The sequence below is a fragment of the Myotis davidii genome, unplaced genomic scaffold, assembly GCF_000327345.1.
Source record: "Myotis davidii unplaced genomic scaffold, ASM32734v1 scaffold415, whole genome shotgun sequence".
NCBI classification, from domain to species: domain Eukaryota; kingdom Metazoa; phylum Chordata; class Mammalia; order Chiroptera; family Vespertilionidae; genus Myotis; species Myotis davidii.
Window position 1 is genome coordinate 1,294,757 of NW_006287951.1, and position 9,606 is coordinate 1,304,362.

At 41.7% G+C, this 9,606-nt stretch overlaps 1 protein-coding gene across 2 annotated transcripts in view; it reads left to right on the plus strand.

Moving 5' to 3' along the window:
- Window positions 1-1,848: 1,848 nt before the first annotated feature.
- The window catches only part of TMEM108 (transmembrane protein 108), a 239,243-nt gene continuing 231,485 nt past the window's right edge, over window positions 1,849-9,606 (plus strand). For both annotated transcript variants that reach the window (XM_006759777.2, XM_015561363.1), the window contains exon 1: window positions 1,849-1,960. The gene's annotated coding sequence lies outside the window, so the exon portion shown is untranslated. The remainder of the gene's footprint in view (window positions 1,961-9,606) is intronic.

A 9,606-nucleotide genomic window follows, 5' to 3' on the forward strand; every position in this document is an offset into this window, starting at 1 on the left:
AATTTTTGAGGTGCTAAAGAAATTAAGGTGGAAGAGGGTTTGGGGTTGGGGTACAGAAGTAAGCTGTCAAACTTCTTAGAACATTTTACCTTTATTAAAGTGTTCAAAATTGCTCACTAAATGAGGATGCTAGCAATAGCATTTCACCCATCTTAAATTGATAATGGAAATGTAAGTATTGATTTCCATTTATCATCCCTTGCTCAATAGTATTCCTTCTCATTTCCCAACATACTTTTAAATCCACATTGCTTTATTAGAGATGACATGCCTACTAAGAACCTCCCTTCTTCCCCAATCTGGTTTGATTTCCAGATAAATCAATGCCTTTCTGACTTATGACTTGAGTTTTTGACTCCTCTCGTTCACTTCTGAGGCCCTAACATTTTACTCTCTAGGACTCACCATGATCTCAGACATGCAAAATGATTTACATGCCAGGGATAAAACATCTTGGGGTTCCTTTATTTATCCCTAGGGTTTACCCAGAAACCACTGCTCCTGCTTGACTAATTATTTTATTTCCCTTTCTGTTTGATTCCTAGGATCTCTCTTTTTCAAATTGTTCCCAAATAGGAGTGACTCAAAATTTGTATATGTTGAAAATAAAAATTCTTGTTTTCCCCCAGAAGGTATACAGAAGTCAATTTGTGTTCAAGTCACCTTTTGGACAAGTGAGGCATAACTGTGGATATCACTACATTTTGAAGATCATTTTCCTGAACATCTCTTGATGTCTGTCCTGTGACACGTTGCTGACATTTGGTGCCATGGTGACCCGAGCTGATGAATGCCACCTTCTGGTATCTTTTTGGATATGGGCCAGAGTAGTATTTGTTCTTGATTTAGAAGAAGAATAAAAATTACCCTTTCTTCTCCAGAAGATTGTTGTCAAGTGAGTTTATGTAATAACAGAATGATATCAAATTTATGAATTCTGGTCCCAGTTTACTGAGTTATTGTGAGATTTGGGAGACATCACGAACTCTCTGAGTTTGCTTCCTTGTCTGGAAAATATAAAGAAAGAGCAGTGACCACTGAAATTCTTTGCAGTTCTAAGTCCTGTGACTGTGAAATTTTCCTTGGTACCTAGACTAAACATGTCTTAAACATGCTGGCTGGTTGGGAATTCATTTATAATCATAGCTGGTGCCAGGATAATAATTCTTTATATCTGAAAATCACTTTGTGGTTTAGAAAAACATTCTCTAGTTCTTCATCTCTTTTCTACTTAAAGTGTGGTCCGAGAGCAGCACTGGTATCTGGGAGCTTGTCAGAAATGCAGAATCTCAGGCTTCACCCAGGACCTACTGAATCGGAATCTGCATTTTATCAAGAGGCCAGGCGCTCTGCCTGCTCATTGTAGTCTGAAGGGTGCTAGGTCTCATTTTTGAGTCTTATACTGACCCCTTGGGTCAATGAGAGAAGCAGGGTGTTTTACAGGTAAGGAAATCAGGAAACAAAGATTCTTTTGTTAAGTAACCAATCAGGGCTACCGAGCTAGTGTCTCACCCAGAACTCTGTACTTTAAACCTGAGGTCGCAGGCTGGGGTAGGGCAAACTTGGAAAACATGTTTTAAAGATGGCAGGACTTTTGTCAGCCTGGGTGCCTAGATCACTGAACAGGGAGACTCACTCCATTGACTGACCTGTTCACCTGTCCAGTATGTATGCAAGTACCAGGAATAAAGGTGTTTTGTTTTTTTAATTTGAGCCATTGCATGTTTTGGGGTCTATATGTTAAGCACTCAGCCTACTTTAACAAATTCACTTGAGCAGTGGCTTGGGACTTGAAATTATTGGTCTTTTGGTCTAATGTATTCATTCATTTTTGTCTTTGGCAGTTGGTGATTAATCAGTCAAAGTCCAACATGCAGAAGTGAGTGGGTGAAAAGCAGCAGAACTGATGGGTCATGAGGATGTAACTGTGTTTGAAGGCTCTCACACCCTCTACTCCAGGGTAAGTCAAAGGCTTTCGCTGCCACTGTTTCTCTGGTTTTACTGTCTCAACTGTTAGTTGGAGTCAGTGCAGTGGAAGGTTCTCTTTATTGATTCAATTCATGGACACAGTGAAAAATCAACAGTTATGAAGATAAAATCATGATCAGGGTGATCGGATGGGATCTGTGCATAGAAATATCTCAACACAAGAATTTTTAGTGAGTTTGTATGGGATGGGATGTATATGTATGGGGAGGTGTGTTGGGCCCTTCCTGAGAAGGAAACTAGGCCGGACTGTCTTCCGTTCTCTCATAGTGTTAACTCTGCTGGCTCGTGTTCTCCTCTCAGCATCCTCCTCCTTCATGGATCATTGTGCTTGGGTTTTTCTTCATCAATCACTTTTTTTAAAATTTAATTTTGTTTTATTTCTTAAAGTACCACAAAGAGCACTACACATGTCTCCTTCTTTCCCCCCGCCCCCCCCACCCCCCCTCCGACACTTCCCCCATCAATCACTTTTTCGAGGAGGAAAGACAGCTTACCAGAGAGTTGATGATTTCAAGTTTGGTAGATAATGGCAATAGCTAAGCATGTAGTTCCGCCCGTTCTATTTTATCTTCCCAGTGTTACTGGAACTCACATGTTCATTCATTCCTCTTCTGTTTGCAGTCCCTAGGGCAGTGATGGCAAACCTATGACACGTGTGTCAGAGGTGACACGCGAACTCATTTTTTTGGTTGATTTTTCTTTGTTAAATGGCATTTAAATATATAAAATAAATATCAAAAATATAAATCTTTGTTTTACTATGGTTGCAAATATCAAAAAATTTCTATATGTGACACAGCACCAGAGTCAAGTTAGGGTTTTCCAAAATGCTGACACGCCGAGCTCAAAAGGTTTGCCATCACTGCCCTAGGGCAATGGATGTGGGCATTGGGAGTATTATAACTAAAGCTAGATTGATTGCAGGTTTCATTCTTGCTGAAGATTTTCAGAGTCTAGGTGGAGGACTGGGATGGAGAGGTTGAAAGATATCATATCCTTTCTGAGCTCTCTACCTTCTGGTGCTTAAATTAAAACTAGACTCCTTAAAGAGAAAACTGTAATTAATACAAATCTAAGCAGATATAAGGATGGTTGGGAAGGAGGGACAGGCATTAAAAAGAAGTACTCAGCTGAAAAACTGGATGGAGGGTTATTGAAGCGGTTTAGTTCGAGACTGTGGAGCCCTTGTCAGACAATGTCCCATTACCCAGACTCAGACAGAGGGCTCCCAGAAAGGCTGTTGTCCATTGGTGCCTCGCGTGGCTCAGTAATGAGTACAATTTACTGAACAAAATAGACAATTAGGGGTGGTAGCTCTCTGGAGATTCCCATAAGCATACCATTACTGCTCTGGAGTGATGCACGTGCTCAGAGATAAGCAAAGCAGTGAAAAGGCAGCTGCAGAGTCTGTCAGCAATTGTGTCTAGGTGAACAGCCAGACACAGACCATAGCTCAGGGCCTGGAGGTTGCTAAGGAAAGGACCTGGTCTTTTCTAGGTTTTCTCCTGAAAGGAAAGGAGCCAGACTTTGCTGTCTTTCCTCATTTCCTCTGTGGCCCCCATGTGCAGTCATTCCTCAGTCTCTGGAGGGAATTGTTCCAGGATCCTCTCAGATATCCACATCTATGGATGCTCAAGTCCCTTATATAAGTAGCATAGTATTTGCATGTGACCTATATTTGCATATAGGCTACAGCAAGGTATGCCTAGCCCTTTATTCCTGTGTAATCTAAGTAGTGCTCAGTGCATGGCAAATTCAAGTTCGCTTGTTTTTTAACTTTGTGGAAATTTTTTAATCTGGTTTTTTTTTCAATCCATGGTTGATTGGATATGGAACCCATGGATATGGAGAGCTGACTGTATCTTCTATTTTTAAAGTAACTAAAAAATATAGGATGCCGAAATAGCACTCAACTGGCCTGTTTCTGTGTAAATACTGTACAAGGATCAAATTGTAGATGGAGCCATTCACTAACTATTGATTTGTGGGCCAAAGAAATACTGTTAGAGATGCCAGACAGTCAGATGTTCCCATTCTCAGCACTGTTGACATTCTGAGCTAGGCAGTGTGTTGTGGGGGGCTGTCCTGTGCATTGTAACATGTTTAGCAGCATCCACGGCCTCTACCCACTAGATGCCAGTAGTGCCTCCTCCACAATCATGACAATCACAAATGTCCTCAGACGTTGCCAAATGTCCCTTGAGGGGAAAAAATGGCCACTGGTTGAGAACCACTGCTGCAGTAGCCCAGCAATTTAATCTTGCTCTGAGTTTCCCTGGGACTGCATTTTAATCATTTAGCCTCTTTGTCTACAGCTTCCCTACCTGTAAAATAGATGTAGTATTAATAACTCAATAGCCAAAGAAAGTGATGTGCAAAGATCACTGTGTGACCACTTGGGAGCTCTATAAATATGAAGAAACAATACCTGGCTCCCCAAATTTCCAGGACACAAGGATCCTTCTTAATCCTTGTGGAGGCAGCATTTGAGGGACAGTGGAGTCTGAAGAAGGGCACAGGGTTAGTGCCTTGGGAGAGGAGCACAGTCCTGGATTCTGATTTTATTTGAAGGCTTCATGTCCTAGTTTATTGCAACAATATTTTCTGATTGAAGGTTTTCTTTTGGAAAGTTAAAAATGGGAGAGTGGAGGAGGCAGAAGGAAGGCTATTGAGAAGAGCAGTCAAGGAAATTACTTTGGACAGGATGGTCTTTTAGTGTTTAAGAGATTCATATATAATTAGACCAAAGGCCATAAAGAAGTAACCCCCAAAAGAAAAAGATCCTCCTGAATGATTACTGATCCTAGAATAGGTTTTGCAGGCAATACAATAAAGGCCATAGAATGTTTGGAGAAATCTGTTTTTATTCTAGAACTTTTACATTTGTTTCTTCTCTTTGGGAATATGGAAAGGGGTATCTTCAACATGTGCCCTTTCAATGATAAATAACATGCTTTAATGTGATGTGTGTTTTTTTGATACTCTTACATTACTCAGTGTTGGGATGGTGAAAGAGGGCATAACCCTGACCTAGACCTGAAGTATCATGTTATTGTAATGGAAAGCCTCAGCTGGACTCTAAAACAGGGCCAGTGCAGGGATTTGACGTAAATTGTCCTGGTGGGTTTCTGAGCCTTTCTGAGTTTCTGGTCCCTGTAATTATTAGACACACTCACAAAATTTACAACAAATGTGCTCTGTGGTGGATCTAATATGTGGAGTCTTGTTTATTTACATTCTGTCATACATTTAGAGTCATAGGTTTTAAGCAAACCTTGTAAGACTGTTTGAGAAGGATTCTGTGTACCTTGAACAAAGAGGCACTTCAGTATAGCCAAAAGGTGACAAGGGAAGGAAGCTCCATTTTGATAGAGGTAGGCTGATGTTTGAATGTTAACGTTTTTATCCTAGTGCTACTCAGAGTGCGGCCCTGGACCATCAGAACCACCTGGGTACTTGTTTGAAATGTTTAGACCGAGTGTTTTAACCCTTTGTATGCCATAAGCGTCTGTAGACGCAAGGATGGTTTTGGTTTTGGACGCGTGGCAGTTAACTGGTTAACAAGACCTCCAGGTTATTCTGATGGGTAGGTAAAGTTGAGAAGCACTGCTCTTGTGGTTTCTGATGTTTGTGATGGGGAGGGTACTGAGGAAGTACTTTTCTGGGCAGTCAGATGATATGTAACAGTTTTTTTGTGTGATAGCCTCTTGGATCATTTTCCCATACCATAGTCTAAGCCTTTTCCTGCGTTGCCCAAGACACGAGCCACTAGCCACATGGATCTGTTTTTATTTAAATTAATTAATATTAAATAAAATTAGAAGTTCAGTTCTTCATTTGCACTGTCCACTTTTCAAGTGCTCTGTAGCCACATGTGGCTAGTGGCTACCATAGGGGACAGCAGAAACACAGAGCGTGTCCACAATCAGAGGAGGATCTGTTGGACAGCATTGCTTTAGTCTGTAAGGACCTTATTTCATGGAAACCCGCATCTGCGGTGATAGTGTGCTCTTGTTATAACAAGACCTCAACTCATTTTAAACAGAATTGCGTTTTGGACAGCTCCATCCTGGGGAGCTTTTCAGTCTGTATGTCTTGCTGAACCTTTTACTTTGCTCTGCGGCATCTGTTTGTTACGGAAAGTGCCATGAGCCTGTCTCTCCGACATAATCGAGTGTAGTGCCTCTAAAATATTTGCCCTTTAATCCAAGCCTGCTGAGCTGTCTCTTTCCATTTGGTCTCTCCATGCCCTGACCCTTGGTGGTGAAGCTTGTTTGTGCAGTATGTCTCTCCCGATACTGCCTAGAGCTTAACAAAGAGTCTGGGAGGTGGCAAGAGAATTTTCACTCCCCCTTGTTCCAAGTCCCAGCATGGCTCAAACAGTGTTTCATCAGAGGGTATTAATTCAGCAGAGTAATCCCTGAAGAATTATCCCCTAAGGAATTAGTCTCTAAAGCACATTTTCCATATTACAGCACAGATTTAGTAATTAAGCCCTTGAGCAACATGGAAGAATTTTTAGTTGATATTATCTATTATTATTACTACCAATATTAGTTGCTCAGAAACTGTCATAATTAGAACAGATGAAAAGATGTGGCAATAAAGATAATTTTTAAAAGATGTACTTTAAATCGGAGCCCATTGTTTTGTGTGGTAGAGGGAATGAGAATAAGGAGTTTGTGTGCCACGAGTGTTATCACTGGAGGTGAGGGGCCGGGGCTGATGGGGGCTGAGACTAATCTTTGGATAACCTTTACTTGATGACCTCACTTTTGTTGGGGTGCATTGCCTGTCCTCTTACTGCCCTACTCTCTTCAGTTTGCCTTTCTTTCCTACTTTTGTCTTCCCCAAATGAGGGGGCTCAGTGTTTCTCAGGGGAGGTGCTATTAGCTTTTTGATAGAATGGTTCATCATTTGATAGACTGACTCAACATCGTGTGGAACTTTCCTGTCCATTATAGTATGCTTAGCATCCCTAGTCACTAAATGCCCATATTACTCTAACCCAGTCAGGAGTCAACCAACTTATCCCTCTTCCCCCATTTTTCCAAATACCTGCTATTGAGAATCACTGGCTGCTAGAAAAATGAGTGGTGTCTTTTTGGGGGAGGAAGAAGTAATTAGAATTGGAGAAGGTTCGGGTGTTTCGAGGGGCTGCCTCATTAATTTCTGATATGACCTGACCTTTTCCAAAGCTGGGAGCCAATTTTATTCCCTAGGGACCAGAATAATCAGGTTTCTCCAACGCAAATCTTGGCTCCTGAGCCTTGAAATCAACCCAGAAGCCACGGGGGAATCTGTCAGCGACACAGAGGGTAGAAAAACTACTAACGCTCCCATAGGATGCTGGGTTTTCTTGGGTCTCCATGGATAAATCTTTTGCATCTACTCAAAGTAAATTGTGGTCCGCCTGTGGCAGTGATCTACTGAGAGAAAAAAATGCAACAGGGCAATTTAAAGACAATCCAAGAGAGAGAGAGGGTTTGCCAGCCATTTCTTTTCTTTCTCTGTGATTACAAATGTTGGCTAACTAGCCCCTAAATGTATGAAGTTATGTATAGGCTAGCTGATGGGAGATCTAAGATCATTTTATAGTTAGTAAAGAGAAGAGGAACGCTTTCTTTTTTTAAAAATATATTTTATTGATTTTTTACAGAGAGGAAGAGAGAGGGATAGAGGGTTAGAAACATTGATGAGAGAGAAGCATTGATCAGCTGCCTCCTGCACATCCCTCACTGGGGGTGTGCCTGCAACCAAGGTACATGCCCTTGACTGGAATCGAACCTGGGACCCTTCAGTCCCCAGGCCGATGCTCTATCCAGTGAGCCAAACCAGCCAGGCAGGAACGTTTTCTGACATTATGTTCTAAGAGCCATCGAAATGCCTTTTATCACAAGAACAGAAACTAATTCAAGTTACCTTAAGCAAGGATGCATGAGAAAATAAAACCAAATGTCAGACATGTGGCAAGTTGGGAAGAATCCAGGGACATTTTCAGAGCATTATCTGGCCAGACCTCATGGAGATGGGACTAACACAGGACCAGGAAGACTGTTCCTGATCTGTTGTAACTCTAGGATGTGTCTGCACTAACAGTGGTTGGTCAATCCGTGTTCTACTTCTCAACCATCTACTTGACCCAGCATTTCCACTTTGGCTCTTAAGATAGAGTCCCCTTCCTGCTTCCAGTTCTTGTCCCTACAGCCTGACCGATGATCTGTGTATGGGCCAAGAAGAAGAGGAATACAGTAGCTCTATACTAAGTATCATCCCTACTGGTCTCATACCAGGCAATCTTAGGGGTACTGATGCCCCTTCATGGTCCAAACAGCTATACCCCAGGGTTGCTTGCTTTAGTAAGGACTGTGGTCCTGGCAGTTTCTCTAGAAGGGAGCAGTGGTGGGTGGGGTAGACTGATGGGACATGAGACCTCTGTAGTGTAAGGACCCTGCTTCTTAACCCCTGGAATCAACATAAACAGTATTTGTTGGTCATGTGTATCATAAAGAATTGGAGGATTATTTGCAAAGCCTACATGTTTGGTAGCAATTGTGAAAAAACCTGCATCCATTTTTTGAGAATCCTAGCTGCATCCCAGCAATTTCCCTTTGGCTGGGCTAGATGATTGGGAAATGCGGAGTTGTATTTTTTCTATAGCTATCTTATATTTTGTGTCTGTCAAATGTGATTCTCTCCGCCACCCATGTATCCCACAGGAATAATGGCTTAGGTGGCTGTCTAAATGTTGAAAGACGTTTTGACATCTCCAACAAGTGTTATTCAACAGCTGGGTTTATAAGAGTCCAGTTCTGACAAAGGAAAATAACTTGGCTTATCACTCCAAAATAAATTCCACATGGATGTTGTCATTTGAGGGTTTACTGTCTTATAAAATAGACTTAAAGATAGTTTGTGGTATAGTGTGTTCTGTGCATCTACCCCTCATCTTGGAGAGTCCGTTTCATTTGAACCAATGGTTGTGGCTGTACAAGCAAATACGTTCTCGTACTGCAGAAGGCTCTGTCCTTATTTACGAGTCTGTGTCAGGGCGAGAATGATGGTCCCGCTCCGGGGACCCGCACAGCTGTGAGTGGTGTGATCTGTGGCAGCACAGACAGCCCATCTGTTCACCAAGTTCATTTAAGGCTCTCATACTTATCAAGTACAATGGTGCCACATACAGAGAATCAGTAATTCCTTAGCGAGATGCAGCTTTTGTTGAAAGAGGTGGAAGAGGCAAGGATTTGTGTTTCTCCTGAACAGGAAGATTTGTATGTATATAGAGAACCACATATTGCCAGATTAAAATCTTCAATTTTAATTTTAAAGAAGTACTTATAGTACTTCTTATAAACTGAAGATAAAATAACTCAAATTTGTACATATAGATTTTTTACAAAAATAAAGTGATTTGTTTCTACAGAACTAGGAATTAATTTGCAGTGCCTTCATGAAGATTCTGTAGCAACAGTAAAGACCTCTGCTCTCTCTCCAAGGTATAAAGAGATTCTAGGATATGGCTGAGAGCCCAGGGTCCTGAATCCTGGAATTATGACCTGCCATAGGCCACTCCCTGTTAGGCTCCTGGGGAATAAATGTGCAGGGTGGCGGGGG